The sequence below is a fragment of the Balearica regulorum genome, chromosome 8 (genome assembly GCF_011004875.1).
Source record: "Balearica regulorum gibbericeps isolate bBalReg1 chromosome 8, bBalReg1.pri, whole genome shotgun sequence".
In the NCBI taxonomy this organism is placed as follows: Eukaryota; Metazoa; Chordata; class Aves; order Gruiformes; family Gruidae; genus Balearica; species Balearica regulorum.
In genome coordinates, this window is record NC_046191.1 from 571,287 (window position 1) to 595,290 (window position 24,004).

General features: G+C 47.8%; 1 long non-coding RNA gene across 1 annotated transcript in view; it reads left to right on the forward strand.

Moving 5' to 3' along the window:
• Nucleotides 1-6,747: 6,747 nt before the first annotated feature.
• LOC142602699 (uncharacterized) overlaps nucleotides 6,748-24,004 on the forward strand; it is a 69,988-nt gene continuing 52,731 nt past the window's right edge. Inside the window, exon 1 of the long non-coding RNA XR_012836465.1 lies at nucleotides 6,748-6,878. This is a non-coding gene — a long non-coding RNA (uncharacterized LOC142602699). The remainder of the gene's footprint in view (nucleotides 6,879-24,004) is intronic.

Here is a 24,004-nt window from a genome sequence, read left to right on the forward strand (position 1 = left end):
CATGGGTTTCCCTGTCTGTTTTCATACACGCAGTTACTTATGCTTTGGGTTTATTTTGCATGAATTATTTGCGTATCTGTGTCACTGTGGAAATACACCTGATGGTACCGACATCCTCTTGGCCCCAGAACAAAGCACGTATTGTTATTAGTGGTAATACCACTGGTGGTGGTATAAAAAAAAGGGGACACAGTTCGGAATATTTGCTGTAAATAGCCTTTCCCCCCCCAAGATTAGTATTTCTGGGTAGAATCTATTAATTTTTTAGCAATATATAACTTGGTTAGAAAAAGCTTTCACAAAATTAGAGATAAAATATTTTGTAGAAGTCATATATTAGAAAAATGATAAATATTTTACAAGCATATCAGCTGTGCCCGAAACTTCTTTGCTGTCCTTAGTTACCAGTTGAAGGTAATATCTGTAATTTATTGGAGAAAAAGCAATTGAAATACTCAGCATAAGATAAATGATCTTTTTTAGCTGGAGTATAAAGTCCATAATTACAGTATGAACAGATTAGGAAAAATAACATTCCATCATATCTCCTGTTCAGCATTTACAGAAATTCTGGGTATTTATTTAATATTTAAATAGCCCATCTCCAAGAGTGTTTTCATTGTTTGATGTGGTCGAGCAGTTCTCTGACACCCTTCATCATTCATCTAGATTATTTTTGTAGGCATACAATATTTTAAAATTCTGTCTTTTTATCTGCTGAGTATTTTTACCCAGGCATTTTGTTAAACTGCTAACGAGTCCCACAGGGCAATATGTTTAAATTAAACATACATTAATACCTGTTATAAATTAAAAAAGAAAAAAACAACAACAAAAAGTCTCACTCTCTCTATATAAAACCAAGTATAAAACTAAGTTCTGCTGTTAAACAATAGATTAGGACTAGGGCTGCCTTCGCTGTTTCTTTGGCGTAGCCGAGCTGGCCGGGAGGTGAGACGCGTTGGTCCAGCGGGGCTCGGGGAGTCGAGCTGGGGCCGGGGCACGTGCAGGTCCAGCACCTTCGGGTGCTCATGGAGCGGTTTTGCACGCCAGCGCCACGAGGGCAGGTCCAGCCGCGGGCCGACCGCGTGTCGTAACGCATTGCTGGTGCCTGCCCAGCCACGGCGCAGCTTGGCCGGGGCTCCTGCCCTCCCTGGGACGCAACGGTAGCACCGTGAAGACACAGCGAGTGCCTGTGTCTCACGTGTCTGACCGCGAGCCTTGCCTTGCTCTGGGCGTGCTGTTTCACCCTGCGAGCCCTCCCTCCATGCCGCAGAGTACCGGGGTCGGGGCGAGCTGGCAGCGGGGGCGGTGAGTGCCCGTCAGCACACACATCTCCTCTTCAGACAGGAGCTTCCTTCGCCGGCTGGCCGTGGCAGAGCTTTTAGCCCACAAGACTTCTCTGCCCAAGCAGCAGCTCGGCTGATGGGGAACTCGGAGCAGCACGGGTCGGTCAGCTGGTGAGAGCAGCACAGGTTCATACAAGGACTTTCCATAATGTGTTTTCTGGAAATGAAGGGTTTGGTGCTGCCTCTTGTCTTCCGCGGCGATTGCTTCCCCTGCCGTGCTGCTGGTGCGGTGCCGGTGCCGATACCAGCTCCACTGCAGACGCCACTGTCGCAGCTCGTCGACAGAAGGACGCAGGTGGGTTCACCTGAAATGGGCCGTTTTACCTGATCTCACCCACCTTGTGCTGGGGCAGCTGGGAGGTCTCACCGAGGTTTCAGCTGCATCTGAAGCAGTGATGGCAGCTGCAGCAAATGCGCCTGGCTCCTGGTGGAGTGTGTTGCTTTTGGAGGGGCAGGGATGCAGCTGGGTGAGCATCTCCGTTACCTCCTTATTTCTAAGGTCACGGGCTGACCTGCTACCCACGTGAACCTGGAAATGAAATGAAATCCCGCTGAGTAGCTTTGTCTGTGAACACACAGTTGCTTACAACTTCATGAAGGACAGAAAAAGTTAATTTTCAGTGAAAAATAAATAGTCATAACCTTAAGTCAGTGTTTTTGATCCTACAGTTTGATTGTGCAAGCCACTAAAACCTTTCACCTGTGCGTCCTGCATCAGGCCCCCTTGGCATTCCAGGTCCTGTCATTAGCTCTGATCTCTGGTGCTGACAAAACACGGGGTGCTGACGCCGCGAGGGATGCCGATTGCGGCGGTGCAGCCAGGCCGGGAGCAGCTCGTGAGCTGCCGCCGGGGCGTGGGAGAGTTTGCTGCCCTGGGAGGGGAGGTTTGGGCAGCGGTGTGGGTGCCCACGGACATGTCCACAGGACACCAGGTCGCGTTCCAGCTTTCCAGCTGGCGCCGGTGCTGCCCTGAAGGAAGGGCAGGCTGTTATGTCAGTTTGCTTGGCTGAGAAGCGCGGTTTGGTGATAGCAGTGCTGTCTGTGCTTTTTAAGAGGAAAAAGGCACCGAGCGCAGTGGTCCGGTGGGGAGGGGAGGAGGAGGGGGGGTGTCTGCCTTCTCCTCTGGGTCGGACCCACCATCTCCTCCAGTGCAGCACTCTCATGCAGGATTTATGTGGGATTTGCATTGTCCGTTGCATTACTAGCAAAGGGACTGGAAAGTACCACTTGCTAAGGACTCAGCTCTACAGAACCCTCCATATCTGGAGAAAATTAATCACTGTACTTTGCTAGTTAATAGCTACTTGCTTGTGGCAGTTTTCTTGGTCATATTTTTTCCTTGAATTGTTCAGACAATGGTTTGTTTTCATCTTCTCAGTAAATCAAGTTACCAGGTAATGACATTTTAAAGCTAAATCACGCCTAGTTTGTTTAAGCTGTCCGATGCCGCAAAGCTAATTCCCTTTTTAAAGTGTTAGACCAAATGTTTGCCAAGACCCTGCTTTCATTAGTCCGTATTCTTTCTCTGCCTGTTGCTCTTCTTCAGCATAAGAGGATTTGTTCCTAATGCTTGCTTCGAAATTCCCTTGCTGCTGGTCCTAATCTCTCCGTGTGTTGAGTTGAACAGGTCAGTGCTCTCCCGCTGTGCACCCCTGAGCTGAGACCCTCTCGGCATTTCTCCTGTTGGGCATCACAATTACTGTGGTGTTTACTGGGCTCCCGGTGCCCCTCCATATTGGGCCGTATACTTAACACCCCCAGATGGCTTCAAAGCAAATTTGTCACTGATACTTTTACCCGAATAGCCTCTGTCATCATCTAGCTGTGGTTACTCAGCAATGAATATTTAAGTGCAGGACTTCTTTAACTTCCATTTGTAATTTTCCATCTCTGTACCTCATCTGCTGTTGTTGCCTTCCCAAATTCATTTGACAGAGATTATTCTATTTCTCCCCCAGTGCCGTCCTTTAACAGATATATTGAATTTGCAGATGAATCTGTAGACAGCTCTTATTTCTGTAAACACTTTTCACTAACATAATAGCTTGTGCTGTTTTTTAATGTTGCTTCTAGACCTTATTGCCATGTCTTTCCTCCCCTCTATATGTTCTCTAGTTCTAGTTCAATGTTTTGCCTCTCCTTTACCCAATGCCCAAAGAGCTGCATTCTCTCAACGGGACACGCCGGGTGGGTGCTCCAGGTCTGGCACCCTTCTAGCAGTGCAGGGCAGCTGAGGGGAGGCAGGCTCTCCCGGGGGCATGCCTGAGACATCGCACCAGGAGCGGAGATACCAGAAGGGACGGGAGCGACGGGGCAATTGCAACTGCCCCTGAGTGAGGAGTCTCCTGCGCATCCGCTCTCCTTGGTGTCACCGCTCCTGTCTGGCATCCTGTTGTGTTGGCAGCTACAGCCTCTGCCAGCCTGGGAGAAACCCACAACAACCAGCGGAGAAACAACTGTTTTCCCCTGGTTCGCTCATGCAGTAATAACTGGAATTGCAGAAGAGCAGCGTGAGTCTCCTGAGACACCAGCGAGGGCTTCAGAGACCACAACTGAGCAATGCAAGTCAAGAGCGTTGGAGGTTTCGCTTTAGCAGGGCGAAGGACGTTTGGGATACGCCCTCCCGAAACCGGCGGCAGCAGTCGCTGTTGTTTCCCCTGTGCTGTGATAATGGCCCTGGCAAGGCTGCCCCAGTACCGCGTCTTCTGCAGCCGGAGCTGTTGGGCGGGGTACGCCATGGCGGGGTGCGGAGCGGTGCCCGCGGCGTGCCCTGGCCCGGGGCTCGCTGCCCTCGGCTCCCTGGCGCTGGGCTTGGCCGCAGCCCTCCCGTGCCTGGCGCCCGCCGCGGAGGACGACGAGTTGGATGCCCACGGGCAAGGACTGAGCCTCTGCTGCCTTGGAGAGCAGGGTGAGAAGGATCGGTCCAAGCGGGGAAGAGACTCAGCCGAGATGAATACGTGGTGTCTAGCCGTGCTTCGGGACTGTTCTCCAAGTTAGCCGGCTGTAAGGGGTGCAGGAATCTCCCTAACACCTCACTTACCAAAAGCTCAGAGAGGTATTCCAGGGAAAAAATGTAATTTGCCTGTTTGTCCTCAATGGCAACAAGTAAAAACTTGCAGAAGGTGCAGTAGGAGCTTCTGCAGTCAGTTTTGCTCCTAGCGTGGGGCAAACAAACCACTGAGGCCTATTAGGTAACTTTTTGTTTACCGTTTTAGCTTATTTTTCAATGTTTTAAATCTAGTCCTTCTATATGCTTAATGTTAAGCAACAGAGTTAGTCCTTTTGAAGTAAGTGGAGCAACAGTAGGGAGGTAAATTTGATCCCTTCAGGGTTTTTGGGGAAAAACACTTAAATTTTGCTTGATTAAGTTATGCTTTCCAGTAGATGGCAGCATATATTCAGTCTTTATTTAAAAAAAAAAAAAAGGGAAAAAGTAAAATCTTTAGAAAGAATGAAGGAAACGCTTACAGAAGTCCAAAATATAATCTTTACAATGTTGTTTACAAGTATCCATTTTTTATATAATCACTGAATATTTGATAACCATTGGTCTTAATGTTAATAAATCCTTTTAGAAATTGCTGTTGAGAAGGACGCTGTAGGAGCTCAATAGAGAAAATTCAGTGAAGCGTGCAGTAAGTGGAAGAAAGTCTCTGTGTCTGGCTGTCGGGTATTTTTCGGGACTGAAACACAGACGAGAAAGGCACGGGTGTGGGGCCGGCTTTCCCCGGGGAAATGAATGCCCACGACCTCTGCTTTGGTGTAAAAGTAATGCTGCAGCAAGGGTTTGATTCAAGTTCCCTAAGATCAAACGCACCTTGAGAAATGTTTGTTGTTGTTGTTGCTTTATTTATACGCCCTGCGTTGCCAAGCCCCCCCGGATGCCACCGCGGAGGGCTGCGTCTGCGGGGAGATGCCATGGCAGGCTGTGCGCGGCCAAGGGCTGGCCGTGGCCCTGACCAGGGCACCCTGAGTGAGGCCAGCTCTCGGCATCACCGCGGGACTCTGGCCCTGCAGAGGTCTAACCTTGTAACTTTGAGTGTCTGTGGAAATGAGGGGGTTTGTAACAAATCTTGTGTGCTTTGCATTGTCTAGGTATAGTCCATCAATGGTGACGCTAATGCAGGAAGGCATGAATGATTATTTTGTACTGCTCCTGGCAGTAGTTGCGATATTCTTATTTTCTGTTTATTGCCAGCACTTTCCTCTTCCCTTTTCAATGCTGTACTTTTTTTCTTTAATACATGGCTTTTGTTCCTGTTACACTTATTTATTATAAATGCATTATTCTGCTACTGGTTGCAGTAATGTCTTTTGGGGACTTTCTCTTTCTAAGATAGGGAAGGAAATTGGGAAAGAGAAGAGTTTTTCTTCTGCTTTTGGGGCTGGTCAGTGCTGCCCACAGAATGGGCGGATTAGCAGCTTCTTTTATGAGAGGCTCCTTCCAAAAACCACGCGTCACACTGCTACCTGTCAGTGACTCTGACTGTTGAGGCTACAGAAAGGCACCCAGATACCAAGGCGTGCACTCGGTTTTACGTAAGTCCGTGCTGATAGAGGAGGTCGCTTGCCTTGGACGCGGCACGGGGTCCAGACCGACACTACGCCTGCTGCATGTCCGGCACGTTGCTGATGGAAGCTGCTGCCGCGCTTACAGGCGATGACACGGCTCTTGGAGCAAGGTCGCTCGCTTCATCTGCCAAAACCCCACGTGTGCAAGTTCATCCCACCCTTCCCAACTGTCCCAACACACAGCCAGCCTGAGCCTGTCTGCCAGGGCAATGGAAGCCAAATGGGCGCAGCACTCTGCTTGTCAAGCGTGCGTTTACATAAAGCCATATGTGATCTAACCACCAGAGAAACCATCTCCTTCTCCCGCATTTTTAAGGCCTGCCTGCACCCGTTGCTCCAAAAGAATTTGCCGCCTGGTCCCTGGAGACGTGCTTGCAGGGCGCGTGGGATTGCTCAGACTTTCAGAGGATGGAGAAACAAGGCAGGGACAAATGTTTGTGTTGGCAGGATGCAATGGTTAGGGTTGATATACTGTGGCTGGTTAATACCTGGCCTGGGGAGTTAGAAGCAGCTTGTGTCTTTATTGTTTGGTTTTATTTTTATAGCTTTTGGCAGATACCCAGAGAACTAGCTAAGTCCCTTTTTTTGTTTTCTCCTGTTACAAAAAGCCCCAACAACCCTATGCTATCACCACTGAGTATATAAACATAAAGAATCGCCTCTGACACGGAGCGGTGCTCTGTTCCTGCAGGAATGCTGTGTACTTCTCGTGTGAACTGGGAAGTATTGTCATCCCCTGCTGACGAGCGGGGAGCATCCTGCCTCCTCTGCAAGCAAACGGTGGTTTCCCCTTAGAGGCGAGCGGGCTGTGCCTGCAGAGCTTGCCAGGGCCCCAGCAGAACCCAGGGATCGACGTCCCGCGTTTGAGTCCGGTTTGTTATCCACAGCCGTTTCCTCTGTGTATTTGTTACTGAATTGGAGAACGCCTGGCAGACAAATGATGAACTCTGTGCAAGGGTGAGTGGGTTTAGGTGATAGAACGGGCATTTCTGTATTCAGTTTCCATGAACTCACATTCCACCCTAAAATACTGGAATTCTGCAAGCAGCACAGCCCAGATAAATCTCAACATTTTCATGACGTTTCTCAGTTATAAGTTTTCACTAGCACTTAGACCGGGAAATGTCTACACTGTTGGGTTTTTTCTATAAACAGAGCCGAGGTGTTTACCCCAGCTGCGGTTCTAGAGCCTTTTGACTCTTTTGTATAGTAAGCAGAGAGTTCTGGGTTGTTTTTTGTTTGTTTGTTTGTTTGTTTTTTTAATTACTGATGTAATTCAAAACTACTAAAGCAGGACCTTCGGACCAAGAGACTTGACGCGGGGTGGCAGTGAGCTGTGCTGCGGAGTCGCCTGTTCCTTCCAGGCTTGAGGCACAGATGCAGTGCAGGTACCACAGACGTTACCAAAGCCCAGCCACTGAAGTTAACGTTTTCATCTTCACCCATCCTCGGGTACGGCTCAGGGCAGGAGGATTCCCTGCTGACGGGAGGTGCTTTGAGAAATCTCGCGGGCATGTGAAACGTACCAATGCACACCTAAACACATACCTACTGTATTCTATACACGTACATGTAGATAGGAATGCGTACTATGCACAGACACGCACTAGCCGCCTCCCCCCGTCGTTTGAGACCCTCCTGGTGGGGTCCTGATGTCTCTCCACTTGGAACGAGCCCAGGCGTTACAGTAGGTTCTGCCCACTTACCTCTGTATGAAGAGAATGAAATGAGTGGTCCATCGCGGTGCTAAAAAGTCCGCGTTGAGGGATTTGGTGTGCCCACAGGCAGCGTGAGCGTGCAGCACGCGTGGTCTGGCTCCTGGTAAGGCACATCCCCTACCGTTGCTGCTTACAATAGGGAGCAGCATGGACCCATCCTCCTGAGGCAGGTGGAGTGCCGGATGATGCTCTTGCTCTTCTCCATCTCTGTTTTTCCCAAGAGTCTCTTAGAGATAAAGCTGTGAGGTGTATTTTACATACCCGTCTGGAGGGGATGTCGCCCTCATGCTGTCAGGGCTCCCGCTGGCTGCTGGACTCGGTTCGTACCCGTCGGGCTGCTTCAGCCCGCGGAGCCAGCATGCGGCGTACTGTACGTGACAGATAAGCCAGGTTCTCGCTGAACTCTTCTTCAGCAATTTCTCTAATGTATTAGGCATAAACAATCTTTCTTTCAGAGTCAGGCATGCATGTCTCATTCTAATTATTTTTTTTCCCTTCTAACCCGTTTTTGTTCAAGTTGTTGCCACAAGCAGTGGTGATAATGTTCTCTTTCCATTGTTACTATAGAGAGGGGATCCGCTATAATTACTGCTTAAACTGAGTTTTTCTTCATTGAAAATGTTAAAATATCTGTGCATGCATGATAATGGATTAATAGATCTACCACATATGCCATTTTCAGGCCAGGCAGAGATGCTCCTTCCATCTCTCGGTCATCCTGCTGCCGTGGGTGTGCGGGACAGGATCGGGCCACGCTGGGGGCGCGGGCAGGAGAGGAGGCGTGAGACACAGCCACAGCAGCAGCCACAGCAGCACGTCAAAGGCTGCATCCTCCGTGCGCACACAAAGAGCCGCAGTGCTCCACGTCCTCTTGAGAGAGAGTCTGATTTCCCAGGCGCTGTCGTTAGCCAGCGGCAGGTAGCTTACCTCTTCTGCCGTGCCTTTCCAGAAGCACGGCGTTTATGCTGCCAAAAAGCCTCTGAGAAAACACTGCTCCAGCAGCGCTGTCTGCTCGGTGTCTGAGCTGTCACCGGATAAAGCTGTCCCAGTGCTTGTGCTACTTGGTGTGGTGGGATTTAAAACTGTGCTGGTTGGTTACGGTCAGACCGTGTCGCTGGACGGTGGTGTTGCAGCGGTTTGCAGGGCTACAGCTGAGCTCTGGTGTGTGCGAGGTGCGTTCCTCTCAGACCCGGCCTGACACGATGCTGTCGGGAGTGCTGTCACCTTTCAAATGGGATTTAGTATTGTCTGTTTTAAATACAGCTATCCCTACAGCTGGGCTAGCTCGCTGCCAGCCTGGACAGGGCTTGTGGGGCTTCCGTGCCAGCTTGTAACGCCATAAGCCGTTACGGGTGGGAGCAGGGGAAGACAGCTGAAAATGGGTGGCAGCAGCAGGGAGGAGAAGCTGATGCTGGTAAGTCGTCAAATTGCTGCTTTGAGGCGGCTGCAGAATGAAGACTTGAGCAGAGAGGGGCACAAAAGCCATGGGCCAGACTGTTGTTTGATGGCATTCGCTTATCCTGGGGTTCTTGCTAGGACCTTGAAAATCCATTTTTCTCCCTTCAGAGTCCCTTTGTTTCTGACTACAGAAAACGTTAAGAGACTTCTTGGAAACTGAAGCACTGCCCATTAATTGCCACCAAAACTGCTGTGGAGCAATGCTACCCTCACGTCTGCTGCCTCAGCATCGGCAGCAACAGCTCGAGAGCGGGAGGCAGCGTAGGTTCTCTGTGCCTCTCCACAGGATGCTGCTGCGGGGCCTTGGCTCTACCGCGCGGTCTGCACGTCGCCACGGGCTCAGCGTGTCGGCTGCTCCCTGTCTGCAGCACACGCCGTGGTAGGATCCTTCCTCCTAGTTATTCACTATGGGGGCGTTAGGTGCTCACCCAGCTGACTAAGGGGAGAACGGGGCTTATCTTTTCCTCTTTTAACCGGTTTCCAGCGTGCCCCAGTCACAGTTGAAGCCCACACCAGAAGGTCCTGGGGTTTTCCCACAAACCCATGCAGATGTTGGACCTGTTGATGCAAGACCTGCTGGTGCAGCCTGAGTTGCAGCTCCGCAGCGTTCGTGGCGTGTGGAGGCACTTCTTTAAGCGCCTGGGGTTTAGCGAATGACTCTTTGCATTCATTGCTGTAAACGGGGTTCCTGAGAAAATGAGCTTTAAACAGTGATATGCTCTGTTCATCTAGGTCTTTTCCCAAGGTCTTTTGAAGCTCTTGGCTAAGCCAAAGCAACCTTGAAAGAAGGATGGAAATCTTTAAGATAATCAAGCGCCTGCTTTCAAAACCAGGTAGGAAGCCGGGTGGGTGGAAATGACCTCAGCTCAGCCAAATGCGAATATGTTTATCATCTGATAAAATCAGACCCTAAATGTGACCCAAATCCATGCATAGTCTCAGTCAAGCCCATTTCAAACTTTTTGGTGAATCTCCTATTTATTTAAAAAAAAAAAATTATGCTCTTGCATGACCAGTAGAGGAGATCTGTCTGGTCTGTACCTGTGGCCACTGGGAAGACATGGAAACACCTTCACGGCTGCTACTTTTGCCTTTAAAAAAAGAAAAAAGTAGAAAGAATTACAAATATTTCTCTCTTTTCCTAGCCCTGTCTTTAATAAAAGTCTAATGAAACTATGTCAAAATTGGTGAGTAGCTGTTAGATGTATAATTAAACCTTCCTGTGTAATATGGGGCACGGCAAGATCAAATGAATTATGAGATTTCCCTTCTGGAAATCTTACTGAAACCTGTCTGAAAGCTGTCAATATTTTTTAACAAGAAAGCCTGAAAGGATGTTGGTTTTTCAAAGAATGGGAAAGTTATAAGCTGCTTAGCTCTCTAATATTAGCTCTAAAAGAAAGAAAGTGAAGTCTATAAAGAAATATTGTTGGTTGTATTGACACCTGAGACCAGGCGATGTCTTTAGCTGACTGCATACAGTATTTCTTGAGTGTTTTGTTGTTGTTGTTCTGAGCCCTTTGTTTACAAGTTCATTGCCAAGATTTAGTCCTGTAATGGTTTCTGGTTAATAAAAAGATGAAGAATGTGATCAATGGTGTTTTAGATGCAAACAGTGGATGCTTGATTTTGCCCTCTTTATCACATCCCTAAGGAAAGAAGAAATAGGTATGAGGAGCCCTTCACAGCCAGGGAAGGAAATGAGGCTCAGGAAGACTTTTGAATGCGGCTCTAAACAGATTCCAGACACTGCAAGAGAGCAAAGCAGCTTCTAACGTGCAGGTGAAAATAAATATTTTTAAAGGATTCCAGCATATTTAACATAAAACATGTTGATTTATAAGACTCTAATTATTACAATCATTAAAAGACCATGATTATCATTAAAAGGCTATTATCAGAAATGAAATGCTAAAAACAAATGGTATATATTAAATAGGATCATACATATTTCATAAAACATATTATACTGCAAAATAAGTTGTCACGTAGCCATGGCAATGACTTTTAAGTTACCCTTTTTGATGCCTTAGTGCACCGCTCTGCATGTTTTAGTGTCAAGCCTCTGAACATGCCCAGCACTCAAAAGCTCCAACTGAGAATGAATATAAAGGGGCAATTATGCACCTAACTGGTCACTTGCACATATAAATATCCTTTACCGGCAGTGGACACGTCCCGCGGAGTGGCGGGTGTTTAAACAGAAGCCGGCAGATGTGGATGATCTGGCTGGCTCGGTCTCCCAGGACCTCTGCCGGGGGGGTGGCCAGTGGCCACCCAGCTCAGCCGGCCCCGCTCGGGGGGACCTGCCCTGCCACGGGCACTGCGGCACTGGGTGCCCTGGCCGCCTCCGTGAAGCCCAGCCGTGACCCAGCTGCCTGCGTGGCACAGCCGCAAGGACAAAGAGTTCGTTTTCTTCCTAGTTAGCACTCGATGATTTGGTGCCTCGTACGCTTAACTTTCAATGTTGGGTTTTCCATAGAGTTCCCAGCACCAGGCACTTAAGCTTCAGATATGCCTGGAGCTCACAAACCACAGGCAAATCTATTTATTAGGACATGGATTGTCCTCACTTCTAAATGCCCCCTAACTAAGAAAGTTTTCAGAGTATAATTAAAATGCAAAGGCCAATATCGACTTGTCAATTAAATTCAAGGCCAGGATCGGCAGGAATGGTTTTATTGTGTGCAACGGGGCTACTCCTGGTCGTCTTTGTTCTGAGTTGTACATCTGGCTGCAACAACTTTTCTAAAAAAAATGGGGGTTCTGAAATATATTTGTGCATTTAAAGCTCATAATATTTTTATAGATATCCTCTTCCTTTTTCATTTTATGTCCATCTCCTTTTATTTTGAGTGTTTTCTTTGATTTTTGTGTCAAAGAGCTGATAGGTACAGCATGTCTGATAAGATCCAACTGAGATTAAAATAAATTCTGTTTTGTGGTACAGAAGAGAACAGTTTTTACATATCAGATCTCATAAAAGCAGAAGAGATGTACGCGTGGTGGGTGCTGAACTCTTTTACCCTCACATTGTATTGCCTGGAACGGAAGCCAGCGCTCGGTCCTGACGCTGCAGAGGACATTGGAAGGCTTTTATTACTGCGTTTAAACACAGAGCCACTTCTTTTGTCACAAACGCTTCCCTGACGCTGAGGAGTCGGAGATGTCATTACCCACGTGAGGTTCTTGCCGACGGTGTGGAATTTCTCGTGTCACACCCAGTTTGTTCTGTGCTCTGGGCTTTCCCCGTTTCCCTCCGGGCTGGGGCTGGTGTTTGAGCTCCGGTGGCGTGGCCGCAGCTGACGGAGAGACCTGCGGGCGCGGGTGGACGGCGTTCCCTGAGAGCAGGGCTTTTTAACAGGCATTGTAGGAAAATATCCCAGATTGCGCCCTCGTTCTTCAGTTACGCATTAATTAATGTGTTCAAGGCCAGGCTTTATGTCCTCACCTGTCTGGGGATTAAAATACATCCGTCCCAGGGTGTTCCCACAGGTGCTGCTCCTGCAAGGCTGGGAGCAGGGCTGGCTGGGCAGGAGGAGGTGGGTGGGCAGCGGGAGGGACAGGAGTGCTGAGTGCTGTGCTGTGAGATGCAGCTCTGTTTATGTGAACCCATCAAAGCATTCGACATGTACTGCTCGTGTTGGTGGTCCTCCAGCAGCTTCTTGCTCCCCCCCTCCCCCGCAAATCCTTCAATTTCTTGATCAAAAATATTCTTCCTCAAATTCCCAAAAAATAAGGATTTCCACAATTTCTATTAACTCATTCTTCCAAAGTAATACATTCAGAGGATTTGTTTCCTAATTCTTACCCCGACTCCTCTGCTGGAGACTCGCGTGTTGCGGCACACCGGCGTCAGCGAGTGCCCAGGTCTGCAGAGCTGGAGCCGGCATGGAGCAGCGGAGCCCGAGTGCATCCCCGAGCGCTCTGGGGCAAGTTCCTGCCTGACCCCGCGCTTACCACGGGGACGTGTGCCTGGAGGGACACGGGGCGGCATCCAAGATCACCCCTTGAGGGCTGCGTTCCCGTCTCCTAGCTGGCGTCTGTCAGCGTGCTCCTCCAGGGCTGACGAGAGAGAAAAGAAGAGAAAAGCCACCAAAATCTGCCTACTCTTCACCCAGCTCCTGCGTATCACATGGAGTGTGGTCATTAACTCAGGATTACCAGATCTAAGCCTCAGAGAACGGAGAAAACAGAGTGTTTCCAAGTGTGTGAGTGCATGTGTGGGAGGAGGTCGGGTGCAAGCTAAGCTGAGAGTAAAGAGAGTTGTTGCGCTTCATTTTTGTTCTTAACTTTGCTTTGGTTGTAGGCTTTTTGACGACTGTGAGTGAAACAGTGTTGTGCCGCTGCAGCGAGCGCAGCGTCTGCCTACACCCAAACGGTGCACCCTACGCATGGGGCAATATTGCAATCATGTCATCACTGCCACCATCAGAGTGCCTTAAACAAGCTGCAAGGTGACACCGTAGTCACTCAGAAATTACACAGATGTGTTAGATAGTGACACTCCTGTCATCCTGACAGAAAGGTGACATTAGCATCTAATTATCTCATAGTCAATTTAACATCAGTCACATCCTGTATATCATGTATCGTACCACCTTGACTAACTGAATCTCCCGGGGACATTAAATAAGTTCAGATCACCAAGAATTCAGGTGATCGAGGAAGTGTTCAATAAATTTGATAGGTATTGCAGTGCTGCACTGTGTTTTGAACAACAGGGCGGTTTGCTGCCATAAGGCCTGGATAAACGGGATGCACGTAATTGTGCAAAGGAGCGGAAAGGAAAACAAGAAGCTTGGACTCTGAAGACTGGAGAGGAATAGCATTATGGCCGCCTGGCTTCCAGAGCCACCCAGCACGCCGGGACCCGGTGCCTGCCGGCGCGGGGCAGGGGAATGGGTGTGTGGGAAGCAGGACAGAAACCCCAGCTTTGCTGGGGGGGGGATCCTGGTGATTAGCCCAGTGCAATTATAGCTGACCTGACTTAAATCTGTTCAGCTTCTTCCTATTGCTAGGGCATCACTAATTTCTCGTTAGCACCAGCTGCAGCCAGGGTTGTCACAGCATTATTGTGTGAGATGGCGAATCTTAGTTTGTATGAGCAGAGGATAGGGTGATCATTACTGTCATTACTGAAGACCGATCGTTTCATCCAGACATCTGAGACATCACTGAGTTTGGTCAAGTAACAGGAGAAAACAGTGAGTAATGTGTTCCACAGAAATTCCAATGTGAGCGAGATGAACGATCTGCATTAAATGATTTGGCCAGTTATGCAGTCCTGAAGTCTTCAAATTCCGCTCTCCTGTGAGATGCTCATTGTCTCCGAAAGCATGAGTTTTATTGAATAATATTGAGCTCTTCTGTAAGAGCATGCACATTACTCTCAAACAATACCGCTGTTGTTGCTAATAAGCACTCCTGAAGAACAACTGTGATGTTAGGGTTCTGGGAGTCTAGCCACCAGAATGTTTGCCTCTATTTAATTAGATAACAGTCAACATATTTCAGAAATAATGTCTCTCCCTCAAGAACCTTTTGTTGTAAGTGTCAAGTTTTCTGTTTCTCAATTACCCTTTTTTCAGAAAGCATTTCTGATTTTGATTGATCTTCAGTTGTTATTCATGCCTTCCTGGCTGTTTTATCCAGAAATGAGAACTATACATTCATATCTCTGAATGTAATCATACCATTTGCACAAACAAATGAATGCATCTTTACATCTCACTATTATACAAACAAGCTTGTATTTTTCTTTCTTTTTTTCTTTTTTTTTTTTAATGGGTGACCTGGTTTGGGGATAGTTTTATGCGTGTTTATTGTGTAGGTAATCACACCTAAATATTACCTCCTTGCTTAGCACCTAAGGTCACTTAAAGTAATTGTAAAACTTAGTTTTAATGACATGGTTAGTAATGAATTGCATTGGCTACCCAGAGCAGTTGTCCTAATGTTATCAGTCAGCTGCTTAGATATTCACAAGGGAAATCTTATCGTTATTCACAGAGACAGAGAAACAAACATTAAATTTAATTGCACTACCGAGCACCAGAGTCATAATCTTTATATGACAGTTAATGCTTTCATTACTTATCAATTCACTTATTATGTTACTCTTTCAAAAAGCTAAGCATCTAACAAATAGAAGTAGATCTTTCTCTTCTACGTATGTAAAGACAGATAAATGACAAAGAGTATGATTGAATAAGTATACTGAATAATTTTATTTTATATGAATAGTTTTACTAACTCCTGATGGCATCTTCATGTATCTCATTAAATACATTTCCCTTTCAAATTTAAAAAAAGTTTTCATTCATTTTATGTAGGCCTCATTTCCACAAAGCCTGCAGTACCTCGTTAGACTTAGGCAGCTCCTGAAGCACATCCTTCTTCAGAAGCATCCGTAGGCACAGACCTAATTCGTACAGCTGGGATTCACAGCGTGTCGACTCTGATCCAGCAGGATTCCTACACGCACAATTAACATCACGTACACGAGCAATCCCGTGTATGTCGACAGTGTTTCTACGTGCCGACAATTAGTCGTGTCCTTCAGTGCCCTCCTAATTCTTTTCCTTGCATGCACTTCATTAAACGGCTGTTTAAATGTTTGGAAGAATCAGGTCCAGGAAAGAAGCGAAGAGCAGCCAAAAAGTCCGGAAGTCATATGGAAATGTTGATGCTACTTTAATGAGATTCATGAAGTTCTGACATGCAGTTGTTTTATGTAGAACCGAGCTGTAGTGGCCATTCCAAAGCAGTGTTATCAAAGAGCTGCTGCTATCTGACTTGTTCAATTATCAGACTATATCTGATAATGAAAGCATAGCCTGATTGATCAGTCTGTGCGGACCCCAGAAGCAGCTCGCGGAGTGCAGGCAGTGAAGCCTTCACTTGGTGCTGCCTACAGCCACACGCTGGTGCTGCAGCGTAGCTGCAGTAGTTGCCATCAATGCAGTCTGGCTTCTTGCTGAGGGAACAGTGCAACAAGTGCTTGAAAATTTCTGTTTGATATCTGGAAAGAAATTAGATTTGGCCATGTTTTCTGCTGCCCATGACTGATAGAGACAAATACAAACCAAAAAAATATGCCATCTTATCAAGTTGCCTGCCCAGTGCTAAGGGACACAGGTAACAGTTGAGCCTCTCTGTTTCCTGCTGGCATCAGAAGAACTATATCCATAATTTCACCTTTAATTAAAACTGGGGGTTGTTTAATTTGTCCCCTGCAATGGTATTGGAGATGTATCCAACAGCAGGCACAGTACATGCCAACTTTCTTCCGATTCAGTAATTCTTGCTATGCACCTCTACTTAAGCTCTAAACCCAAAACTCTTCAGCACTCTAAGGCTTTAGCTTATTTTTAAATGATTATAGTGCTGCTAATAAAGCTTTCATGTGGAGTAGAAGGAGATGAACATTAAAATAGTCAGGTTAAGTGGCACAGTAATTGAACCTGGTAACGAATGGGGGGGAAGCCCTTTTTGTAATAATTTCTTTGCTTTGCATAATATTTGAGTCTAAAGCAAACAGGTTTTTTTCAGTGTGCTGTTGATGTGTGTATACTTGATGTGCCACGTTAATAAAGCACATGAAAATTGAATAATCGGCAGGTTGTCCTCTTAAAGCACAGGCTTGCCATTACCCAGAGTGCGCACAGCAAATGAAGAGTTCAATAATTCATAAACAGTGCTTTGTACTTGGCAGAATTGAGGAAGTGAGGGTAATCCTGCCTTATAATGCAAGATCACTGCGAAGCAAAGCCCTTTAGAAAGAACAAACCTTAATAAACAAAAAGTGTCTGGAGCCACTGATCTTTTTGTTTCAGACAGACAGCTCCTCTGTTATTACTTTCCAGACTCATTTGATCGTTACGGCTTGCATCGTTCTCTTCAGGCCCAGCATCCTCCCAGCGTGCCAAGTTTTTGTTCCTACGTTCCCTTTGGCTGCGCTCCTACTGCCGCTTGACGGCTGACCACATCTGCCTGTTTACGTGCTCCTTGTGCCCCTCGGTCCAGGGTACCACGGTGCATTAGGGAGGCCGCACGCCCTTTCAAGGGTGGCTCAGAGTTGCTCCCCCAGGAGCAGCAGTGGAGCTTGGGATCGATCCCCGCGGGGACACGGCTTCCTCAGGCTGCCCACTGTTGTCTACCCGCTGTTGTCTGCCCTCTGCCCGCTGTTGTCTGCCCTGCCTCGTCCTCCTGCCGTGCCGCCACCGTCAGGACCCTGCTCCAAAATGCACTGGGGCCAAGTAGTCGTTTCCCCATCTGATTCAAATTTCTGTGCATTTTCTAGCAGTGTAGCTACCTCTCGGCATCTCTGTGCTGCCGTTTCCATCCTCCCCGTTACTGTCTGCAGATGCTGAAATGCACAAACAACTTAGTGCAGCACCCAATGTGTTTCTGTCATTTTTAATACAGCACCCAATTTACAATCTTCAGCACACCTACGAAGCAGTAAAATGATAACAAATTACCAGCCTCGTTTATTTTGTTGCATAGTTTGTTTTGTAATTATCGAATGATGGTGGTTGCTGAATGGCAGGGCTGGCTCTTGGGCTCCGTTGGCTGATCCTGTCCCAGGAGCGGTGAACGCTTCCGACGCAGCATCGGGTGTTCAGCCACCCCCGGAGGAAGGCTGGCAAAGCCCTTGGAGGTCTCCGGCTGGAAGGAGGGCTGGCCGTGCCATTTGGCGTTGTGTTTCTGCGGGCGAATCACCCCTTGACCATGAAGCTGTTACGGGAAGGCCTGCAGGCTGCAGGCGGCTCCGGCCGGAGTGGTGGCTCTGGTGGCCTGGCCCCACGGCTGCCGGGCTCTGGTGGTGATGGCTGCCCCCAGCTCAGCGCTCTGCAGCGCCCCAGGGCTGTGGAGAAACTCGCGCCCTCCCTCTGTCCCTCCGGCCAGGAGCAGGCCGGGACCAGGAGCAGGCCGGGACCAGGAGCAGGCCGGGACCCGGCAGGGCCCTGCCCAGCACCATCGGCTTGTCCCCCAGCCTGTGGCAGTGCCACAGCCGGGCCCGCTCCGGCAGCTGGGGCGGCCGAGGGGAAGGACCTGTGCCGGTAACGCCGCTGGGCACACGGCACAGCTCCAGTCGCTGCCTACCGAAACAGCTGTGCCGTAACAACCAGCGTCTTCATGGCAGGCGGTTCACTCTCTCTCAGGCTGTGCACAGCACCGTCCTTCCATCAGCGCCTGGGCCCGGCGCTCGCCAGTGCCAGCGCCCTGGGGCAGGGATGACCTCTCGCCTGGCCTCTCTGCAGTCACCCGCAGCCCGCTGCAACCCACTCAGCTTCGAGGATTTAAACCGGTTTTTGAATTGTTGGTACAACTGGGACAATTGTAGCAGGGTAGATGGTGTACGGTTTTTCCTACCAGAATGGTGCTCGGTGCTGCAGAGGTCGCATGACTTATCAGTGCTCCACTTTGTGCATTGACTTTTAATCTACAGAATTTAAATGTGCCTCTTAATTGTGTGTAGGATTTATGAATGCAGTGTTAAATTGCACGTCTGGGAGGGTTTTTTAAAATAACAAAATGTAAATTGCAAAGCTTTTCTGAAGTTTACAAAATACTTTATAGGTCTATCAGTTTCCTACCAAAAGCCAGCCAACCTTGTGGTACTAATCATCTGTCTGGGTGGGGAACTGAGAGAAAATGGTCCAAATTAAGAGTTAACGTAGATTACTTACTGCATAAACTTTCCTAGGCAGAACTAATGTGGCTTTTCTTTGACTGAGTCAGCCACTTTTCAGTCTCTGTTCAGGGAGCCCTGGGATTTGCTTGAAAACCGAATGCAAGAGAAGCCTGTTGTCTGCAGCCGTGCACTGCTCCTGGTCTGCAGCGTCTCCCTCTGACATTTTGGGGTGCCCGCAAATCAAAAGGAGGCTAAAAGCTGCCAGTTTAATATAATTTGTAAGAGAATTCGTCTAAAGCAACCAGGGGAATTTTACTTCGGAATAAGTGTGTCTGCACAAAGATTCAATGAGGTTTAAGTAGCCTGCTCTAGATTCACAGCTCTTGTTAATTTAGATTAGCTTTTGCCGAGCACCGACTTGAGGACAGTTGGTGCAGGGAGGTGTTGAGTTTGCTCTTGTTTTGTCTGCAGGGCATTTGCTGCTAGGAGAAAGTTTCCACCACTTAATATGGCTATTGGAAATATTTCTGCATGTGTGATTGTGGTGCTCCATTCCCCTCTCTTCATGGCATTGCCTTTTCAGCCCGGTGGCTGCTGGAGGAGGGCAGCTCCAATGTGGTATTGCCGACCTCGCCAGCGGGCGCCTGTTATCAAAAGCCCAGCGCAGGGGAACTGGTCGGACCCTGCTGCGTCCAACCCCCCACCCCCCTTATCTGCTCATTGCCTTGCAGGGTTCATAACGCCGTGCTCACAGGCTGGAGCAGAGCAGCGTCCCCTCCCTGGGACGTGGTGCCGACAGCAGGGCTGCAGACTCCGTGCCCGTGGTGGCAGGACGGTGACTCTGAGCAGGTGAAACGGGAGCTCGGGGCACGCTGAGCTGCCCTGGGGGGTCCCACCGCTCCAGCTGCTGCAGAGAGCACTGGGGCACGCTGCCTCAGAGCCGGAGGCAGCCCGTCTCGGCGCCGGGCGGGAACCGGGGCGGAAGGGGAGACCTGGCCTGCCAGTCAGATGGGAAATGCGTAAGGAAAAAAGTCACACGTCCTATTTTTAGCTGTCATATTTTTTAAATGAGTGTTACTATTGGATTCTTCAGCAAAATACCTCTCCAGGCTTAATGAAATTTGGAGCCTGGCCATGATTTAAGCCTCGTTTTTAAGTGACTCTAAAGGTTATGTGGTTAAACAGTTGCCACATCCTGTATATTGCCAATGATAACTGAGACTGTAAAAGAAAATGCAAGCAATACCTGCATTAATCAGCACATGAATTTGCCCTGCCTGTGCTAATATTGATTTTTTTTCTTCACATTTTGCAAATTCTGGCTAATGAATTTCCTGGCAAGAGTGCTTGCCAAAAAAGAAAATTTTGGTCAAATGTTGTAGAATTTTGATGGCACATGAAATGAGGGTGTAAATCCCAGAGTATACTTGCTAGAACACAATTCTGAAGTTCATCTTGCCAAGAAAGATATGAAATATTATCTGACTTGCTTGCAAACAGGCAGCAGACAAAATTACTTCCAGGATGTATTCAGTGCATGGCTGAAAACACCACAAGAAAACAGCAATCTGCAAGGCAAAGGCTGTTGAAAAGTTACAATAGTTATTCGCTATATTTTATTTACCTAACTCCCAACGCATATTGTGACCTCTTAGAATTTCACAAGTGAACGCTGCTCAGGGGCTTCCACTCCTGTTCTGTAATTCTCAGTGCCTCAATTCAAGCTACAAGAACGTACTGTTTAATCGTAGCAGCGTTAAGGCCCATCTCCTCCATGGCTGAGTGACTAGAAGGCAAGGTGATCGACGCCTGTCCGACAGCGATGCATCAGCTAGTCGGTTACCCATAGGTCTGCTCCCTCCCTAAGAGGTGCTGGCACCAGTCACTGCAGCTCCCGTCTCTCCACGGGCAAGGAGCGGCCGGAATACGTGGCTTTTGTCTGGGCACTTGTCACAGCACCTCCGGAAGACTGTACAGAGAAGGCGAGTGGTGTTAGCCCCATCATTTCCAGACGATGCTTGTGGCTAGAGGCAGACATGGTCAGGGTCCGAATGAGCCTCTGTTGCGTTTGATGTCATCGGAGTTATTTTAATTTTAAGCTAATTTTTTATATTGTCAGACTCAATATCATCAGTGTCACTACCACGCCTATCTGCAGCAAGGCCATCGCTGCTGCTGACACTGTGGTCACGGTGTCACTGCTGATAATTTACATCTGACATTAGAAAGATTAATTTACTATGAAAATGACCCTCGGGAGACTAGTTCAGACACAGGATGAATCATATTTGAAAAATTGGATGTCTCATTGTTTCAGAAGTTCCAATTAACTTTTTTTAACCATTGAAAGTAGCGGATGCAGATACATCATGGCTGCCCATTTCATTCCAATGGGATGGCCACAAGGAGTGAAAAACCCATTTACCATTCTGTGGTAGGCAGGACGACTTTGGTGGTGTGCTGGAGCTGAATCAGACTATTTCCCTCTCGGGCATTTTTCACTGTGAAGGCTGGAAGAAAAATGTTTTGGACAAATTTGGAGCTAAGTTTTTTCCAAATATTTTTTTCATCCTTTTCTGGGAAGCCTAACAATCAAATATTTGTGCAAATTTTTTCCTGTCTTTGTGAGCTCATATCGGATACTCGGTCTGATCAGGTGCTTGTAACTGCATGTGGTACTGCAGAGTCAGAAGAAAGAGTAAGGTTTTTGCCCAAGCCTTAGTAGTACAGGAGTGTTTATCACATCCAAAGCTGTCAGTGTTCGGTATAGACTGTCTCCAGCCAGAAGTCTGTGAAGCAGCATCCTTCTGAAAAACAGTTGCGCAGTGCCCCTGTTATAGCGGGTGGTGATATGGACAGTTAAGAGTAGAAAACTTTAAAAATACTGGTTTAGCAGTGGCCTGTTATGAGAATTGCCAGCTCTGCACAACCCTCCGAAGGTGTACGTTTCCTGGCTGATTGCGAGAGACTGTTCGGTACCTTTAAGTCTGGAGAACAGCAGAAATTAAACCAAACTTATTTTTTAAATCTGTATTTTCCTAAGTTTTCCAATAACTTATTTTCATTTTTTCTGATGTTATTCTCATTTTTCTCACCATTTCTCCTGATACACCTTTCATCCAATATGCTGTAAAATATGACAATACAAAACTCTCGAGACATGGAGGCTCTATTAAGACCCAGCAGCAACTCTAACTAAGGAATTTCTGCCACTTAAGTATTTTCGTCTTGCTATTTTGACCTGCTTTATACGCCCTAGCAGCTTCTTACTTTAGGAAATTTTGCGTCTCAGCTGTGCAGAAAAGGCTGGGATGTCTCTGAGATATGTTTGAGGTGAGCTAATACACCTGCTTGCACATGAAAGGTGTGGGAAGAGGAGACCGAGGATATGACACAACCAGCAGCAGAAATTCAGTCTAGTAGTCTGCTAGCAGTAGATCAAAAGAAAAAAACATATTTCCTTCTTTACGTGCTTGAATCCTGTTTGTGAAGTGGGGTCATGCAATGCCTCCAAAACACCGTTCCTTACGTGTTTTCAGTCTTGGACTTTGGGTGCTCAGAGCACTTCTGCAGCAGACCCCCAGGGCTTGGTCTGCTTTTCTCTGCAGAAAGCCAGGTGCCTGCATCCCTGGCTCAATGCTGTTAACTGTCCAAACCATCATCTGGACATTAATAATGGATTCTGAGTAAGCTCTCCAGAGCAGTGATGTATCTGTAAACCCCCCATATTTCCCATGCACTTTCCTCTCTCTGTTCTCCCAGGATCAAAAAGCATGAGCTCAGCTCAGTGCAATTGGAGTGCCAGCCCGAAGGTGCATTTATGCAAGGTTGCCGAGGATTTTTCTAATGTGGACTGCTGAGTCTGGTGTGTGAGAGGCTGAGGCTGGTTCTGAAAATCCTCTCGTCCTCTGTGAATTGCCATGTTTGTTGAGGTAAGACCGTAATTGAAAGCAGTAATTTCTGGGTTCAGATGCCGAGGTGCTAGGAGCAGGTAGCTTTCGTTGGGAGGTCTCTGATGTGAAATCCGTTGTTTGAGAAGGACCGCTGGGCTGGGTCTGCGCCTAGCCAGTATAACTAGCAGCTCTGCTGCTGAGTTACTCAAGGATATACAATTAAAGGAAGCTCCGAGTGTGCTCTCCCCAGGATTGCTCCCCCCAGCCTTGCCCTGGTCCTGCTGCGCAGCTGCAGTTCAAACTTCAGGCTCCTGCTCTTCCTCACATCCCTGCTGATCAGCAAGGTACTGCCGATGCCAGCGCTGCCAGCCGTGCCTGTGAACAATCCCCTCCCTGCCGGTCCTGGGGCATCGGCGGGATTTTTGTTTCATTTCATATGTAAAAGCTCTGTCTTGAATGTATATGGTTGAAAGCTTCCTGACGGCTCTTGCTTAGAAACTTGGCACTGATGAAGTTGGAGGACAGACAACTCATGCATTAGATTTCGTAGAACAGCTTTCTTGTTTGGAAAGGAGAAACCCCCCAAAAAACCTACATTCACCAAAAAGCATTTGGTAGCATGTGTCAAATCCATCTGCACATGTAAAACATGAAAAGGAGGCAAAAACTGTTATTAAAATGTAAATGCCAAAATTCTGTAATAGATGGGAGATTCAAATGACCTTGTTTCAGCAATAACCAACCACATGATTCCCAATTTATCGGCCTGCGTGTGCAATAAGCACATCTCATTCGGCAGAGCGAGGCTCTGGCCAGCACGTGTGGGCACCCTGTGCGCAGCGCCTGGGCTACTCGCATCCGCTGCTCCAAACCAGGCTGCGGGCTGGCAGCCAAGGGATGTCAGTGACCTTCCAAGTTCATTTGCTTCTGTTCACTAATGCAAGTCAATTTTGAATGCAGCTTTTCCCTGGCCATCTTCTGTGGAATTTTATCTGAGCTTTTGTACGGGTGTGTTAAACAAAGGCAGACATTTCTTGTCACTGAGAGACACTATTTAAAAGGTGATGGGCTCCTAAAGATGCAGCTAGGTGCCCACTAGGATTTTCTCAAAGCTTACCTTTTTCTGGAAGTAGGCTTAATTCTTATTAATATTTTTTTCATCAACTTCAATGTAAGCCGGGCATCTAGGTAGTTTGAAAGTTTGTCTGAGTGGTTATGAGCAGGTATTTATACCCCAAGCCCCTCAGAAGTCAGGCCTTCCAATATTGCCACGACGGATGACGGCGGTGGGTTCCCGGGTGGATCGTTTATCCCAGTGCTGCTCAGCCTGGGCTGGCTGCCCGGGCCGGCTCCGCTTGCTGCCTTCAGAGC